General features: G+C 33.4%; 1 protein-coding gene and 1 long non-coding RNA gene across 5 annotated transcripts in view; one reads left to right on the top strand and one right to left on the bottom strand.

Moving 5' to 3' along the window:
* Nucleotides 1–784: 784 nt before the first annotated feature.
* LOC127870326 (uncharacterized) lies at nt 785–9,176 on the bottom strand. The gene is made up of 3 exons (XR_008044761.1): nt 8,847–9,176; nt 4,590–4,716; nt 785–1,272 (listed from the first exon to the last, which is right to left on the bottom strand). It is a non-coding gene; the product is annotated as an uncharacterized LOC127870326 (long non-coding RNA).
* Nucleotides 9,177–13,178: 4,002 nt separating this feature from the next.
* The window catches only part of LOC127867759 (uncharacterized), a 16,320-nt gene continuing 10,899 nt past the window's right edge, over nt 13,179–18,599 (top strand). For 2 of the 4 annotated variants that reach the window (XM_052409138.1, XM_052409137.1), the window contains exon 1: nt 13,179–13,332. The gene's annotated coding sequence lies outside the window, so the exon portion shown is untranslated. Of the gene's footprint in view, nt 13,337–18,599 lie in introns of all 4 variants that reach the window. The other 2 variants (XM_052409136.1, XM_052409135.1) reach the window with 1 other exon arrangement.

Genomic DNA, 18,599 nt, shown 5'->3' with positions numbered 1-18,599 from the left:
GTATTGAAGCGTGGAAGGCAAAAAAGCCATTTCAGTGTCAAAAGTCCTCGCTGCATGCATTTTTTTCAATTAGATTCAAATACCCAAAGGATGGGTTCGTCAATGATCGATGAACGTATAAGCTCTTGCGTAAATGACTGCGAATCTAAAGCACTCAAAATTATTTGGAAATATATTGTAAAGAATTAATTTTATAAATAGGGGGGTAAAATAAGAGTTAATTTTTAAAATAGGGAGTAAATAAGAATTTGACCAAATTTTTATCTGGAGCTCTGCTTATAAATAACTCTAAAATAAGTGATTGTTACCCAAAAAATAAAACAAATATAAATTCTTTTGTCTAATTACACACTTTCACATACATAAATGTGACACACGCATAAAGGCCCATAACCATCCAATCAAAATATTCAGAAATAGAGGTGCTCATTATACTAACAGTAATGACTAAGTTTGTATACATGTATGTTTTTTTTCAACTATGTTTTGCAAAATATTCTCATGCAAACCAGGGTTTCCAATTTAATAAGCCACATGTACATTGCATGTAACAGGGGTAAGACAATGCTAACAAGAGATGTGGTTGTCAGAAACACAATGCCCACTTATGCGCCACTTTGATTTTTTTTTTTACATTTGACCTTGAAGGATTACCTTGATCTTTCACCACTCAAAATGTGCAGCTCCATGAGATACACATGCATGCCAAACATCAAGTTGCTACGTTCAATATTGCAAAAGTTATGAAGAAGGTTAAAGTTTTGGTTTAAGTTTTGGGACACACACACACACACACAAACACACGGACACATACAATGACAGACAGGCCAAAAACAATATACCCCCGATCTTTCGATCCGGGGGCATAAAAATAATCCTGGTTGTGTTTTTCAAGCAATCTAGCTAAACAAACAGGTTTAATTAAAATAGAAAGATTAACTAAAATGAACATACCAGTTATATAGGGCTATAACTATCATATTGAGTATGTCAACACAAAATCGTGTCATTAGTTGCTAAAAGATACAGAAAGCATTATATGGGAAAGTGCATGTGTTGACCTCCTTTTTTGTTACTTTATTTGTACATAAAATGCTTGTCAAGCATACACAAGTTAGTGATTTAAAGTCATACCATTTGTGAGCCTATCAGCTTAATTTTACTCTCTTTTCCAGTCTCTGGTTGCTTGATATGGCGACTGCAGAAGTGGCTCAGCAAAGCGTCATCGTTGGAGCAAACAACCCTGCATTCTGGACACCGATTGTGCGCCTCCTTTAAATATAAAACTTTGTGAAACATGAAATATATTCAACATTTATTTTTCATCATTTTAACCAATAAATACCTAAAAACAAGAACTTTGAGATTAACTTAGATAAGAAAAACATGTATATTATTTTCAATTAAATTGTTACACAAGAGCTGTCTCCATAGGATGACGTATGCCCCCAATTAATGCTTTGATAGAAATTATGAGCATTTTTCGAAATCTAAATGCATTTTTTAAACCCTAAGCGCGGACCCTAAGGTCAAGGTCATGGGGTAAAAATTTGTGTGCGTATGGAAAGGCCTTGTCCATATACACATGCATATCAAATATGAATGTTACATCTGAAGCGACAAAAGAAGTTATGAGCATTTTTCGAAACCTAAACACAAAGTGTGACGGATGGACGGACAGACAGACATCAGACAAACAGACGGAAGGACAGTGCGATCACCTATATGCCCTCCTTCGGCGGCATAAAAAAGTTAATCCAGAAATGCAAAATAAGTCCCAAACTAGAGAGCGGACACCATACTTAATCCTTGAAATGCACTAAGTGACCCCGAGACCTAGTTTTTGACTCGGCATGACCCATATTCGAACATGACCTAGATATTGTCTTGATACAACTTCTGACCAAGTTTGGTAAAGATCAGATGAAAACTACTTCAATTAGAGAGCAGACACCATTCTTAATCCTTGAAATGCACTAAGTGACCCCATGGTCTAGTTTTTGACCCGGCATGGCCCATATTCGAGCATGACCTAGATATCGCCTAGATACAACTTCTGACCAAGTTTGGTAAAGATCGGATGAAAACTATTTGAATTAGAGAGCGGACAAGAAAAGTGTGACAGACAAACAGACAGTGCAAAAAATATATACCCACTTTTCTTCGAAAGGGGGCATAAAAAATGGTGAGTAAAATATATATAAATGTGTTCTTTTTCTTTGCAGACTGACTTACCTATCAAAATAGTTACATAAACAAATATGTATAATTATATTGTTAATATTATGAGCATAAATAAAACATTTGCTATTTCATCTAAAATTAATTGTAGACAGAAAATAATGAAACAAGAAACCTTTTGAGACGGGTGATGCTCCACAAAGGTTTTTTTTGTCACAATATTGCACTATATATTCAGATAAAAGGAAACGTCTTGAGGGGCATAACTTTGGACAAAATAATACGATGGATGGTTTAGCAACTTATAAAAATTTCAAAGGGCCATAACTCTGTAAATAAATCATCTAACCAGAACCCACTACTAACATGTGCATCTTCTCAAGGTAGTTAAGCTTCCCATAAAGCTTCATTGTATTCCAGTCAGTAGTTGGGGAGAAATAGCCCGGACAAGAATTGCACTATATGTACAGTTTATAATAAATTTCAAAGGGCCATAACTCTGTGAAAAATCATCCGACCATAACCGGCTGATAATATGCACATCTCCTGTTGGTAGTGAAGCTTCCCATAAAGTTTCATTGAATTCCCAGGATAAATTGCTGAGAAATAGCTCGGACATGAATTGCACTATATGTACAATGGAAAATTTCAAAGGACCATAACTCTGTGAAAAATCATCCGACCATAACCGGCTGATAATATGCACATCTCCTGTTTGTAGTGAAGCTTCCCATAAACTTTCATTGAATTCCCGTAATAATAAGTTGCTGAGAAATAGCTCGGACAAGAATTGCACTATATGTACAATGGAAAATTTCAAAGGGCCATAACTCTGTGAAAAATGATCCGACCAGAACCGGCTGATAATATGCACATCTCCTCTTGGTAGTGGCGCTTCCCATAAAGTTTCATTAAATTCCGGTCATTATTTGCTGAGAAATAGCCCGGACAAGAATTGTACTATATTTACAGTTAATGGTAAATTTCAAAGGGCCATAACTCTGTAAAAAATCATCCGACTAGAACTGGCTGATAATATGCACATCTCCTCTTGGTAGTGAAGCTTCCCATAAAGTTTCATTGAATTCCGGTCATTAGTTGCTGAGAAATAGCCCGGACAAGAATTGCACTATATGTACAGTTAATGGAAAATTTCAAAGGGCCACAAATCTGTGAAAAATCATCCGACCAGAACCCGCTGATAATATGCACATCTCCTCTTGGTAGTGAAGCTTCCCATAAAGTTTAATTGAATTCCGGTCATTAGTGGCTGAGAAATAGCCCGGACAAGAATTGCACTATTTGTACAGTTAATGGAAATTTTCAAAGGGCCATAACTCTGTGAAAAATCATCCGACCAAAACCGGCTGATAATATGCACATCTCTTGGTAGTGAAGCTTTCCATAAAGTTTAATTGAATTCATGTCATAAGTTCCTGAGAAAAAGCTCGGACAAGAATTGCACTATATGTACAATGGAAAATTTCAAATGGCCATAACTCTGTGGAAAATCATCCAACGAGAACCGGCTTATAATATGCACATCTCCTGTTGGTAGTGAAGCTTCCCATAAAGTTTCTTTGAATTCCCGTAATAAGTTGCTGAGAAATTGCTCGGACAAGAATTGCTCTATATGTACAATGGAAAATTTCAAAGGGCCATAACTCTGTGAAAAAACATCCGACCAGAACCCGCTGATGATATGCACATCTCCTCTTGGTAGTGAAGCTTCCCATAAAGTTTCATTGAATTCCAGTCATTAGTTGCTGAGAAATAGCCCGGACAAGAATTGCACTATATGTACAGTTAATGGAAAATTTCAAAGGGCCATAACTCTGTGAAAAATCATCCGAACAGAACCCGCTGATAATATGCACATCTCCTCTTGGTAGTGAATCTTCCCATAAAGTTTCATTGAATTCCGGTCATTAATTGCTGAGAAATAGCCCTGACAAGAATTGCACTATATGTACAGTTAATAGAAAATTTCAAAGCGCCATAACTCTGTGAAAAATCATCTGACCTAAACCCGCTGATAACATGCACATCTCCTCTTGGTAGTGAAGCTTCCCAAAAAAGTTTCATTGAATTCCGGTCATTAGTTGCTGAGAAATAGCCCGGACAAAAATTATTCACGGACGGACAGACGGACTGACGAAGCGGCGACTATATGTCCCCTCCGAAATTTTTTGGGGGGAGCATAAAATGTCAAATTAACATGGATAATGCATGAAATGCTTTATTTATAAATTAGAAACTGGATAACAATTCTAAAATGATTGCAAGTTTCCATGACTCATTGAGGAATAAACCATGTAAAAATGTTAGTTTTGCAAATTTATATAGTTATGGGAAACAACTACATTAAATTTAAATATCAAAGCTTTTTTTTCTAATTGTACATGTACCGGTAAAACACCGCTTCATTCGTAAGAATGTCATTTGAGCCTAGATGAAGATACAGCTGTTGAACATCCATCTTCCGCAAGTCTCTCAACAATGCATGGCGAAAACGATCACAAGAAAATTTGGCACCTTTGAAAACAGAGTTAGCGAATGTCTGTGTAAATAAATCACAAAATAAAAGAATGAATACACAAGGAAAATGCATGCTTTGCCTCAAGATTAAAATGAAAAGTTTGCAAATACAATTCCCTACAATCTGTAAAATATTCCACACGCTTCAATAAAATATATAACCATGCAAATTTGTCAGAAAACGCAATCATTGCACATCAGCATAATAAGTTTAACTTTATATTGATGACAAATACTGTAATCATACGAAGCTTAGGACTTGACATTTGAACTGTTTAAGTATAAAGAAATGAAATAATTACATCATTTATAGAAACTACGAGTATCACGTTAAAATGGTGGCGTTTCGTGTTTTCTCAAAAATGTTTACAAAAACAGTAAACATTTAAACGACTGTTGATATCAACATAATCCAGTTTAGTTCATTACGTTACAATGTTGCAAAACTTATTAAAAGCTGTTAAAAAAAGACTCGTATACATTTGTATCATGTGTGCCAGATGGCCCTTATTCACAACAGTGTAAACATAACAAAACACCATGTACGACCTAGACGTCTTGAATATTTGACACACGTCGGCACAAAGTGCTCGGAGAATTTTTCCTGCTATTTGTTGCATGATCATTCCCCGAATTGTCTTGAACATTCGACGCGCGTCAGCACAACGTGCATGAGGAAATTTTCGCGACATTTATTCATCCGCATTCATTTTTAATTTAATAAACAGATACTCGTTTTTATGTACATCTTGTAAGGTAGAAAACAATAAAAAATTTACACAGGTGTAGTCTTATTGAAGAAATGTGGGATCAATATTTATTTGTCTTTGTTATAAAATACTACGGCATGTAAGTAGAAAATGTGTACCCAAAGACTCAACAACGGCAAGAACAGTTAGTTTTAATATGACGTCATTGCGCAAATGGGTTATGATCTGAATATAACTTCTGGAAATAATCATTAATTTCAGTTTGGAAATGCGATGTCAATGACGCTTTTATAACTGACATATGGATACCGTTTAAACGGTAAGCTTTTGTTTATTTCATTAATCATTTCGTTTTAAGCAAAGACCTATAGATAACACAGATTGGAAACTTCGCGCCTTATCGGGCTATCTCTCGGCGGGGTCACGTGGTCGAGAAACTGATAAGAACACATTACAGTATAATAAATGCTATGATCGTTCGATCCAAAAACGGTTTTAGTTCGACTTATTTCAATATTGATTGTGTAGATTTTTTTCAATTGTTTAATTCTCTTTTTATTAAGATCTTATTCATGAGTTATAGGTTATTAAAGTTTTGTTTGTAATCCAGTTTTTTCTTTTGGTAATTAAATTAAGCTTTCAGTATCGTGGGCTAGGATTTCGTGAAAAGAAAAAAACAAAAACATTTCACGCGCGTGTTAATCGTCGGATCAATTAGCGAACTGAAGATGCTTTGTGTGTTTTTTCTATACTCTTGAGAATTAATTAAAAGAATGGATTCTTACTTCAATTATCAGTTTGCGTTGTTGATTGATTTTAATTGTGTGATCAGTGGCCGCGGCCGGCGAATTCATTCTTTATATGTCATTGTGATGTCCAATTAAGGTAAGTCTTTGTTGTGAATGTGTTAGATTTTAATATACTTGTTTATAATAGTACGTTATAAACACAATGAAATGCTGTATAAAACTGTTTAAAAAAGGCTATTCTCGATTGTGTATCTTATAAGTTGGACATACTAGTACATATTTTGGATTTTACATTTTTAAATTCTGTATCATTTGTGCAATCATGTCGCTTAACAGAGACCCTGATTTTTTCGCTTGGAGTGATAGTGATTTAGACCTTGATGAGCTTTTTGAAGGGGACTATACTGACAATGACTCTGTTTGTACTGATAAACATAGTGTTAGTGTTGATAAGAAAGATATATATGTGTGTCCAATTTGTTCACGAGAATACAAGACTATATATATTTCTTACTGTAAGAGGTTTTGCAATTACAAAACTAATAAATAAGAAAACTGAGAAAAGTGCAAAAAATGAAAAGAAAACACCCGCCAGCCTGAGAGATGCTTTAAAGTCACTGAATACCGGTAATTTGAAATAAACTGGGACTATAGGTCTGTACCAGAAGTTTAACATCAGGACTATCAGTATGGGAATATTGAAACTAATAACGTGTGCTCTGCTATTGCTTACGCTTTTAACAATGACAATTTGTGGTTTTTATAGTCATCTCACAGCTTTTGTTTGTGTTTTAATAGTAAGCTCACAGCTATCTGTTAAAATATGTTTGTATATTAACTTGCATGTGTAACATTGACAGGAAAACTGGTAATACTAATAAAATAAGATATTAAATGAGAATTTAAACCCATACATTGTACTTTCATCTAGTTCTTTTATTCATACCAAGATAAACATATTACCCAGAATAAAAATCTTATTTCTTCAATTTGAGGTGAATAATGACAAAGTTTTTCAAAATGAACCAAAGCACGTTTGACAACATGTGTGCATAATAGGGTAAAAGAGCTTAAAATTGTACCATCTTTGTACAAGGCCAAAATCCTTTAAAATGAACATTATCCTCCAGTTTAATTAATTCATACCAAGATTAACATATCACCAAGCATACAAATCTGACTTAATCGATTTGGGATGAAAAATGAAAAAGTTTATCAAAAAGAACAAAAACACGTTTGACAGCTATCTTGTACAACAGAAGAAAAGAGCTTAAAATTGTACCAACATTGTATAAGGCCAAATCCTTTAAATTTAATATTTTCTTCTAGTTTGTTTAAATCTATACTTAGATTAACATATTGCCTAGCATAAAAATCTTACTTCAACGATATGGGATGAGAAATGGAAAAGTTTTCACAAAGAAACAAACCACTTTGGCGACAGGTGTGAAAAATTATTGAATGAAATAACAGTATAAAATTGTACAAAATGTACAAAGGCAAAATCCTTTAAAATGACTTATTTTCGTCTACTTTTTATTAATCATACCTAGAATTACATATCACCAAGCATAACAATCTGACTTAATCGATTTGGGATGAAAAATGAAAAAGTTTATCAAAAAGAACAAAAACACGTTTGACAGCAATATTGTACAATAGAAGAAAAGAGCTTAAAATTGTACCAACATTGTATAAGGCCAAATCCTTTCAATTGAATATTTTCTTGTAGTTTGTTTAAATCTATACTTAGATTAACATCTTGCCTAGCATACAAATCTTACTTCAAATATATGGGATGAGAAATAAAATAGAAAAGTGTTTCAACAAAATACAAACCACTTGATTGAATGAAATAACAGTATAAATAGTACACATTGTACAAAGGCAAAATCCTTTAAAATACCTCATTTTCGTCTACTTTTTATAAATCATACATAGATTAACATCTCACCTAGCATAAAAATCTTACGTTATCAATATGTGATGCTTAATGAAGAAGTTTATAGAAAAATGCTTCGGGCCTTTCAATTTTCAAAAATTATCGAAAATGAACGAATCCAGTGTTCTCTTTCAAATTCCGATAAATTAATAATTAATTAGAATAATAACTACCAAAACCTAAAGAATTATCAAGACAGAAAATAAATACTTATTTCTAATCACACAAAAAAATATTCAATATGTCTTTTTTCGGAGACCGACTTTGCTCACTACGTAAAGTTCGTAACGTTGCGCTTTCAGGCATTCATTGCTCTGCAAACTGACAACCGAGCGCTAAAAACACTAATTAACACATTAATATTGTTAATAACAATATCAAAATAATATAAACTAACCAGATCATGCTCAGAATACCCTACGACATCAAATATTAACGACTAATTACGAAGAATAATTGTTTGCTTTATAAGAAAATGGCCGACAGCAGCTGGAACATGGAATAATCTACAGGTACACCGGCATCTCCAAAATCAATGTCACGTGACCCGCGTCCGCCGATAGATATTATCGCATATCGCTATAGCGGAGACGAGAGATTCCAATCTGTGTTATCTATAGGTCTTTGTTTTAAGGTTTAGAAAAATGTGTACATGTCATACCATTAATAGAAACAAACCTGAAACTGTAATAACTGTTCTATACCATTTTCATTACATATTCTAACCAGAGATTGGCAGGCATTTGACAGCTATATCGTCAGGAAGAATATCCTTAATCCGATGAGCATTGGAGTCCCCAGCAATAGGGTTCACTTTTCTCCTGTCTTGGGCACCTGAAAAAATAAAAGGAAAATGCTTCCTGACAAAACGCTGCATCCTGTTCAAAAGAGCCTGCGTAATAAATCTACTAATTTATTATAAAAAGACAAGTCTTAACAATCCAAATACTACCTTAACAATACTATTGCAACAAGACTAATAAGGACGACTAAACCTGTCTTATGTGTGTCTAACTACACAAAAAGAATATAAACAAAACAGATCAATCACGCTTTAATAAAAATAAAGGTCACACAAGTTAAAAAGCACTAGTTTTCAATAATCAATAAGTGTCAAATTGCAATACACTGGTCAGTGTTCAGAGCGAATATCACTATGAACATGTCAAGTGTCAATTATTGCACTAGTGTGTAACACACTGTATGTGTTCAAATGCGCGAAGCAACTGTTTTTTAATAATTAGTATTAAAGTGTCACTCAAAATTGCAATCCACTGGTAAGTGTTCAATCAATGCACAGTCACTATAAACACATCAAAAGCGTCAATTATTGCACTAGTGTAAAACACACTGTAAGTGTCCAAATGCGCGAAGCACGTGTTTTTAATAGATCACAAAAGGTATACGGACGATACGGACCATGGACCATACGGCCCAGACAATACGGCCCAGATTATCGGACTATACGGCCCAGATTATCGGACAATACGGCCCAGATTTGCGGACCATACGGCCCACATGTTTCTTTTATACGTCATGTACATTATTCTAAAACACGAATACACTACAATACTGTGCTACCATTGTACTATGAATGTGTTAAAAATAAATACATGCCAGTATGTGTTGCGCTGTTGAAAATAAATAACACGGGAAATGAAATAGTTATTATTTCTCTCAGATTTTAAATTCATTTTAATGTTGTCATCAACTATTTATGTAAGCAGTACACATCAATTTATAACACAATTATTAAATTTCATACATGCCGCGTGGTGAAAACGGTAATAAAAATTTATTACATAATTATTCAATTTAATACATGCCGCGTGGTGAAAACGGTAATAAAAAATTATAACATAATTATTAAATTTAATACATGCCGCGTGATGAAATATATTATAATTGCAATAGGGGTATGACACTCGAATAAGTGACTCGTACGTTTGTATATTGGATACGCCCTATTTATGACAACTTCTGATTGATCTTATCTATTACAGTAATTGATAATAGACCCTAATGGATTAACACGTCTGTAAGTACCAATTAAAGTTAAAGTGTGATAATCGTTATAATTGTATACAACAACGGCTTATGTTTGCACATCTGGTGCGCTATTTATAACATAAATATTGATTGATGTTGATAATTACACTAATGCTAATAGAGTGAGCACGTCTTTAATTACTAATTAAAGGTAAAGTGTGACAATCGTTATTATTGAAGACAATATAAATATCAAGTATGGACATGGTCGTACCATATTCGATGAAAAATCCCTGCGCCTCCGTGTTTATTTTGTTTAAGGAGAATTTACTCCAACTCAAGAGCGGTCACTTGTGACAAGTGCCAATGTTGGCATCATATCCGATGTGGAAACACCGGGATATCGGAAGAGGTATATGCGAAGCGGTTCGTAATCAGGATGAACTGCGTTTCGTATGTATGAGGTGTCGTCACTAAGACACCTCTGATGATGACATGGATGTAAATGAAGTCGTCCACGTACTGCGGGTGCCCGATGCACCGACAGACATTGAAGCAACTCAGGCTGCTCTGTTGTTGCACGAAAAGTCCGGAAGTGGAGATACTATGGACGCAGTTGAAGCAGATACTCAACGTCAATGTTTGACGTTAGTCGCCCAGAGCGTTCCATGGAGTCAAAAGCAGAAGAGACGTAAGTTTGCCGATTAAAAACAAATAACGTTAATAACTCAACAATATTCCTATATTTTATATAATATTTTAGCAATTGTTAAATAATAATAATTACATTCCTATAATAATATAATATAATACATCAAACAAATATTTGTTGTTCTATACAAGTAATAATAACACTCCTATATGTTTTACTTCCTTTTATAACAATAATAACATTTATTCAGCTACAAAGCTTATACAAACTCGCACATTATAAATGAATTTTTCAAATTATAGTATATATCGCATACTTAATTTTTATTTGATTAAATTAATTGGGTATTACTTATATTAATTAATGTAAAGTAATCAACAATGATTTCTTTCAGTGACCTCAAAGATGAAACCGTCCACGATGTCGTACTAGATGGTACACCTACGTACACTGTGGTGGATGGTGGTTCCAAGAAAGGTTTGCGGAAGCTAGTATCCAGTGAACGCGCGGCATGGGACCGGTACGGGAAAAAAGAAATTAGTACGAGTGAGCTTCTGAATGAGTGCTGTAGATTGTATGGACCTGTGCAAATGTGTACGTGTGTTTGTTTGTTTGCTAGTGTGAACGATTGAGTAAAAATGTATATATCTGTTTGTTTGATTGTATCTAAAATATATTTGTTTGATTGTATGTATGTAATACAAATTTGTTCTTGTACATTCGTTTGCTCACATTTCACAAAATTGCTATAAATGTTGTTTTTTGTTGTACATATATATGTATTTGTTTAGAAGTGTTATATATATGTGCCTGAAATTGTTTTTTTATTTGTTGTCTATATATTAGTATTTGTTGTGTATTTTGGATGTCGATATTATATTAACAAACAATAAAGAAATTTACTAGGGTATCCATAGTTGTGTCCTTACACGATGAAATAATATAAAATATGCTTGAATGAAAATGAAATACTATAAATTTAATATGTTCTTAAATTTATTCATACAATTTTTAAAGGAACACTAAAGAAATATAAATTAAGATATTGTCCGTATGCTTTGCAAATCTGGGCCGTATGGTCCGCAAATCTGGGCCGTATAGTCCGCAAATCTGGGCCGTATAGTCCGATAATCCTTACACGATGAAATAATATAAAACATGCTTGAATGAACATGAAATACTACAATTTTAATAATTTTCTTAAATTTATTCATACAATATTGAAGAAACACGAAAGAAATATTAATTAAGACATGGTCCGTATGCTTTGCAAATTTGGGCCGTATGGTCCGCAAATCTGGGCCGTATAGTCCGATAATCTGGGCCGTATGGTCCATGGACCGTATGGTCCATGGGCCGTATGGTCCCTAATCCTCACAAAATGGGTAATAAAACACACACCGAGTTACTAGGTTACAATACACTAAATGATCGCTTCATGTAGGGCTGTACTCTCTAAAAAAATATCATAGTTGACAGGAAGGCATGTTTTACACTTTTTACCATTATTCAGGTGTTATCTTGCGGAGATAATGGTAGGGCATGAATAGGTGTTCACTACTGAATCCCTGAAATATGATGCACTTGAAGACTATAGTAAACCATTGCACTAGAAAAGGTTACATTCCGCTAAGAAACGGCCGAAAAAAAAAGTTGCAAAAACAGTCGATTTTGATTTGTGTCAAGTTCTTTCTTGCATTGTACATGACATATCTTTTTTATTGCATAAATCGATTCCGCTTAGAATGGCCTTTAAGAAAAGGTATGGTTATGGGGGTCTCTATGTGCAAAATGTTGAATTTATTTTCGCTCAAAGTTGTCGCTTTTACATTGAATTATATAGGGAAACTATTTGGTGTATTATGACCTAAACTAGGACTAGGTCGCGAAAATGAATGCCACTTTGAATTATACACTTTACAACGTCGAAATACACCAAATCACTATTAAAAGATAGCTATTGCAAGTTCAAAAACAAAACTGAAATATATAAGCGCCGAAATGACTTCTTGATCTCAAAACAATGTCACAAACGTATACAATACCGGATCTCAACTGTTTGAAAGCTCGTGGGCAATCAGAAGGGGAGATTATTCAAACGATGTTTTTTATTGTTTCTCCATTCGGTACCCCTCGCACGTTATTTGATTACGCTTTCTTCATATATGGTCATATTACACTCATTCATAACGTTTATTTATAGATGTTTGTGTTGTGACATATATGGTTATGATTACCATATAAGGTAAAGACGGCCAGGGACCAGAGTCGCTCTGGTAGACCACGACATAATACATCGCACAGCATGATTTTATTGCGACGAACTATTTTTAACGTGTGAAAATACCTTTTACTATTGGTTCATAGAATAACAACCATTGATCTATATCTAAAAATAGATCAATGATAACAGCAAATCTAACCGGAGTGGTGTCGTTATAATTACACCACCTATATGATTACGCAGATTTATGTTACGCACGTCAGCAATTATGGACTTAATCAGCAGGTCAGTTGGAAGAATTTCGGACTAGTATCTCGGTTGTCGTGAATTCGAGTCCAATATCAGCCGTAAGTAAGTAACCAGCACTTGTATGAATATGCAATTTTATATAAAAGCATGTTTGTACTCGACCTTGAGTCGATTTGCGATTAAAACGGCTTCTTTTATCAAGATAAGTTTTGGTTTGACATGCTTTGAGTATCGCCACAAGCATTTTACCATTGGTACTCACTGGTTATACATTTTCTAAATTAAGTGTAATTAAATATTTTCTGAAAATGGCTATGTAGCACTACTGATGAATCTCAAAATGAAATAGTGGAAATTCCATCAAAAGCGAAACAGAAGTATGGTCACTGTTAAGAATTATGATTCATGCTTCCTTATTTACGAACAATGATAACTGTGTCAACCTGTAATCATAGGTATAAAAATAATTCACGGGTCATGAAATAATTCTTCAACAATCAATGGCAGATTCAATCTTTCAATCATTAGTCATGATTTGCATATGTCTCAATTTAGTGTTCTAGACGACAATGCGGTAGTTATATAGAATCATCAACGTTTACCGATAATCGAATATTGCCTGAAATGATAATCATATATGGATATAGATTCAATAAATTAAATGTGAATATCAGATTCGGTTTGATATTTCAACCCATCGCTTTCACATCAGGAGCAAGGAATTATCCAGTTACGTTGAAATAATGTACGAATTTTCAGCGGTTGTCTCGTAATTATTTTGAATTGTCAGATTAGGTGTTTGCCCTGTAATTTTCTGTCCCGCATGTGACCAAAGCAGACAGTGGAAAAAAACATAAATAAATATTATTTTTTTTGATTTTATGCGAAAGAAGTCAAATATTAGCAATTATGGAGTATTTTATGACATTAAATGTTATTTGGAGATATACTTAAAACACATTACATGAAATGTAATATCACACGATCTAAATATACAGCCTAGAGTATTGATTATATTATTTTATATATCAAAACAATACTCGTTACCAAGATGATGTTTCTTGTTGAGAACGAAATTAACCATACATAAAATACAGATGTCGCCTTGAGTCCATGCAAATACAGGTCAATCAGTCAGACAGTAATAAGTAATATGACATTCATTCCACAAGTCATTTGAAGTAATACAGCAAGTGTTTTACAGGGTGTTTCTGTGAGTTCTGGCATGTGCTTGTGTAAATTACTCTATCTATCATTTACATATAACGACATATACAGTGTGAGTGGTGCCACACGAGTTGAGTTCAGTACTTTACCGCGCACAGTATAAGAAAATGTTGTTAAATGTTTTAACACGATCCCTGACCTTTTGTGCCTAACGATTCAGCAATATCATCGATAAATCCTAGATGATAATTTTTGCGTAACGGCGGGCATAATCGTTGTTTGAAAACTTCCCATTCAACTTAGAACAGACACCCATACGACCAATACGACTAAAATGTATATGTGCAGTACAGGTAAACTCAATTCAAAGTTGGGACGAAAAGAAAACAATTAAAATAAAATATGATTGCACTGGTCAACTGGCTGCTTTGTGACCACAGCGTATCATGAGTAAACAATAGTCAGCTCATTAAGAAGCACTGACTCGTACATGAGTGAATAAAAGCAATACATAATTATTAGAAACAACAAGTTTTGAGCCCATTTACTTATGAAAAAGCTAAGATTATAAATGAAATCCTTCAAAAAAAATATTTTAGATGCAATATTCAAATGCCCAAAAATTGTTTGACAGTACATAAACAAATTTCCCCAAGAATAATCGGTTTAAATTAATTTTGTACATTTCTTTCTACGACGTGCGGACTGTTAAGGAAATGAATTTACTTAACATTCGGTTGGATTTTCCCAATTTAATCATCATCGAGACTGTAACTGTAATCAGTATACAACTAAAAGTTTGAATTATGCTGCATGTATGAGTATGCACAATATAGGCCACTATGCGGTTCCAATTACATGTACCAAGTATTCAAACGTGAAACCTTATACCCTGGTGGTTAATGCTTTAAGTCCGTAAGTGGCGTTTACATTGTGATGTGTATGTGCACAGCGTGTGCAAGGTAAATTACATTATTTACATTTTTGTAAGAATGTTTTTATTACCATATGATATATATTTAATCATGATAATTTTGTTGTTGTTATAAAAAAAACATTACATGCAATCTTCACATAACGCTGTGCAGATCTTTGCATCATTTTATTTGTCTCTTGTTTAATTTATGCATATAAAAAGCTTATTTCTTGATAACACAATTTTAAATGCAATATAAAAATCTCCAGATATTGTTTTACAGTAAAGGCACACATTTCCGCGAGATTAATCGGATTAAATAATTTTTGTACATTTCTTTTCTACGTCGTGCGGCATGTGAAAAAACATAAACGTCCTTAAGATTAAGTTTTTTTTCCAAGTTAAAAGGACATTTTAAATGATTTTGGCATGTATTGATGTTTGTCAGTAAATGCTTTATATGGATAAATGTAAACATTTGATCGAAAGAATTCCAGTAAATAAAAGAAAAGAATTAAAGAAAGAAAAAAGTAACCTTATCTGGGATCGAATCACTTACCCCTGGAGTAAAAGTCTAATACTTAGACCACTCGGTCATCCATGCTCATACAATGAATGGTCTATTTTTTACTTTATATAAGCAATCTTCGTAGTGTCACAAACTATAACGACAACAACAGAACTCCACAAATTATTCAATCGTTTCGCGTTACAACGCTTTATAATTTTCAGGTTGTGAAATCGTCAAAAGATGCATATAATAGATATTTTATAGCATGGTAAATGTTCAGTATTACTCGCAAATATCATAACTGCAACAACAATTTGCGAATCTGAAACATATTTTTTTAATTTTGTAAATTTGCTAAAACGTGAAAAGGCCCCTTGAACAATCACCGAAACTGAAATTTGTAATCAGTATACAACTAAAACTTTGAATTTTGCTGCATATATACGTATGCACAGTATTGGCCACTATGCGGCTTCAATAACCAATTGTGAACACGTGAAACCGTATGTCCTCGTTGTTAATCTTAGTTCTTTTAAAGTTCGAAAGTGACTTTTACATGCCGATATGTACGTTTAGAGCGTATGCAAAGTAAATTACAATATTTACATTTTTATTAGAATGTTTTCATAACCTATTGATAGATTTGTAATCATTATCATTTGATATTTTAAGCAAAAAAATACATGCAATTTTCAAAAAAGCTATGTTAACCTTAGATTATTGTCCCTTCATGCATATAAAAAGCATATCATTTGATATCGTGCAACATAATTGTATACACGTTATATACGTATATACTTGATAGTTCAAGTGCATTATAGCATTTGTAAATACAGTCTTAATTTACAACAATAAAGGGAAGTGAAGAACACATGCAATCTACGTTAGTATTAAGTGATATCAAAATTGTAATACAAGTCTTGATAAATAATAATTTTTATCAATATAACCGGTTTTCGTTTTCGAAGTGAACAGTTATTTATAAAAACAGTTTTTAACGTTATTTGGTTCTATATTTAGAATCTATGAGTTGGCGTACTAAAATAGATTAGAAACATTAACAAGTAATAACGTTCATAAAACATATAGACAGGCGTTCAATTAAGTGGTTTTGTATTTCAATTTATGGCATGTCGATAAGATAATTGATCAGTTGTTTGTAACTGTGTTCGGTAAACCTAGATAAATATCGGTCAATACAATCATGCAAATGCATTGGATATACATTTCTCAGAGCAATGCTGATCGATATTACACTTTACGTATATACAATTGCTATAAGCGGTTACCCACAGCCGTTAATCACGGGCTCCACCTCTCGATGAGATGCATTAATAAATGAATCATGCTACTTCCGAGGTTCCGCTTAGGACCGGACGATTTTTAAAAACACCGATAATCCTACAGGGTGCACAATATATAATTTAACAGTTGTATCACAATAATATCACTGCATTACTAAAATGTAATAGGCACAAATGCAGTACTTATTTACACTAACTTACACAAAAAATCACCACTATGCAAGATATTCTTAAAACAAAAATATATACATTGATCCGTAAAATAACTTCTCCTCCCATAAGCGAAAAAATATGCATTACATACTAGTCGCCGCCCTCTAGGGCGACGCCAATGATACGAACAGGAAAATGAATCAAGCGTTCCAACATATGTATGATGCTAAGTAACAGAGAAAATAAGAGAAAATAATACAAATATTATGTTTTAGAACAAAATGAAATACAATTGAATGAACCGAAATAAAAATAATTCCCATAAACAAGTTCAAATAATTTGTTTGCATAAAAATCGGCTTATATAAGGTTTCCATAAGTACTTTTTTACGCCACGATGTTTGAAGGACCGAAATTACAAGTAGCGGACATCACACACAACTTTTACGGCGTAAATGTATAAGAGCATCTGCATTTAAAGCCAAAGACTTAACATTCCGAAAGTGATCAACTATTTCTTGTTTATCGATTTTTTTGCAGCGTATTTCGCTGATTGTTTCATGCATTAAATAATTAACCGAAGTAAATTGATAAACGGAAGAAATATTATTAATACGGGTAAGCATTATATTTCTAATATGCCTCAGTTTCTAGAATAAATCAGCTATACCAAATTTGCATCGCTTAGCGAATATAGCCTAGAAATGTTGAAAATAAACAGTTCGAAAATTTATTCAATCAAACTAGTTGTATTGACTGCATTTAATGACAACTGTGTTGTGCATACATGTACTGCTCATCCTCTGTGCGATAGAAGCTTTTAACAAAGGGCTTATTATAGTTATATGCACGGAAGCGGATCACGAATTGATCACGAACAGATGCAAACGTCCGTTCACTGAAACGCCTTTAGTTGTTAAACGTGTTATTTTTTAATCGTACAAAAACACGTTTAACTCCATCAAGGCGTTATTAGAAAACTACTTGTTCTGATTAAATGTTTGTAAAATCGTGCACGACTCAAATTATAGATTAAGTGATCAACTCACAAAACATAATATAAGTTCTTAAAAAAGAATACGCAGAAGAAGTTAAATAAAATTTGTCACTTTATAATAACTTAAAATGTGCATTGGCTCAACATCCTTTTCTAAGTGCCACTTCCTTGGAACTTGTACAATACTTTATAATAATTCAAAATAATCTGTTACATCGGCAAATGCCTATGTTTTTGTGCATGCAGCAACTTAAATATGATTAAACAATCGTTTGATGTCGTATAAAGAAAATTTGATAGTAACACGAGCAAAAACA

Source organism: Dreissena polymorpha, chromosome 2 (assembly GCF_020536995.1).
Source record: "Dreissena polymorpha isolate Duluth1 chromosome 2, UMN_Dpol_1.0, whole genome shotgun sequence".
In the NCBI taxonomy this organism is placed as follows: Eukaryota; Metazoa; Mollusca; class Bivalvia; order Myida; family Dreissenidae; genus Dreissena; species Dreissena polymorpha.
Note: the sequence above shows the minus strand (reverse complement) of the source record. Positions and strands in the feature narration are given on the sequence as shown.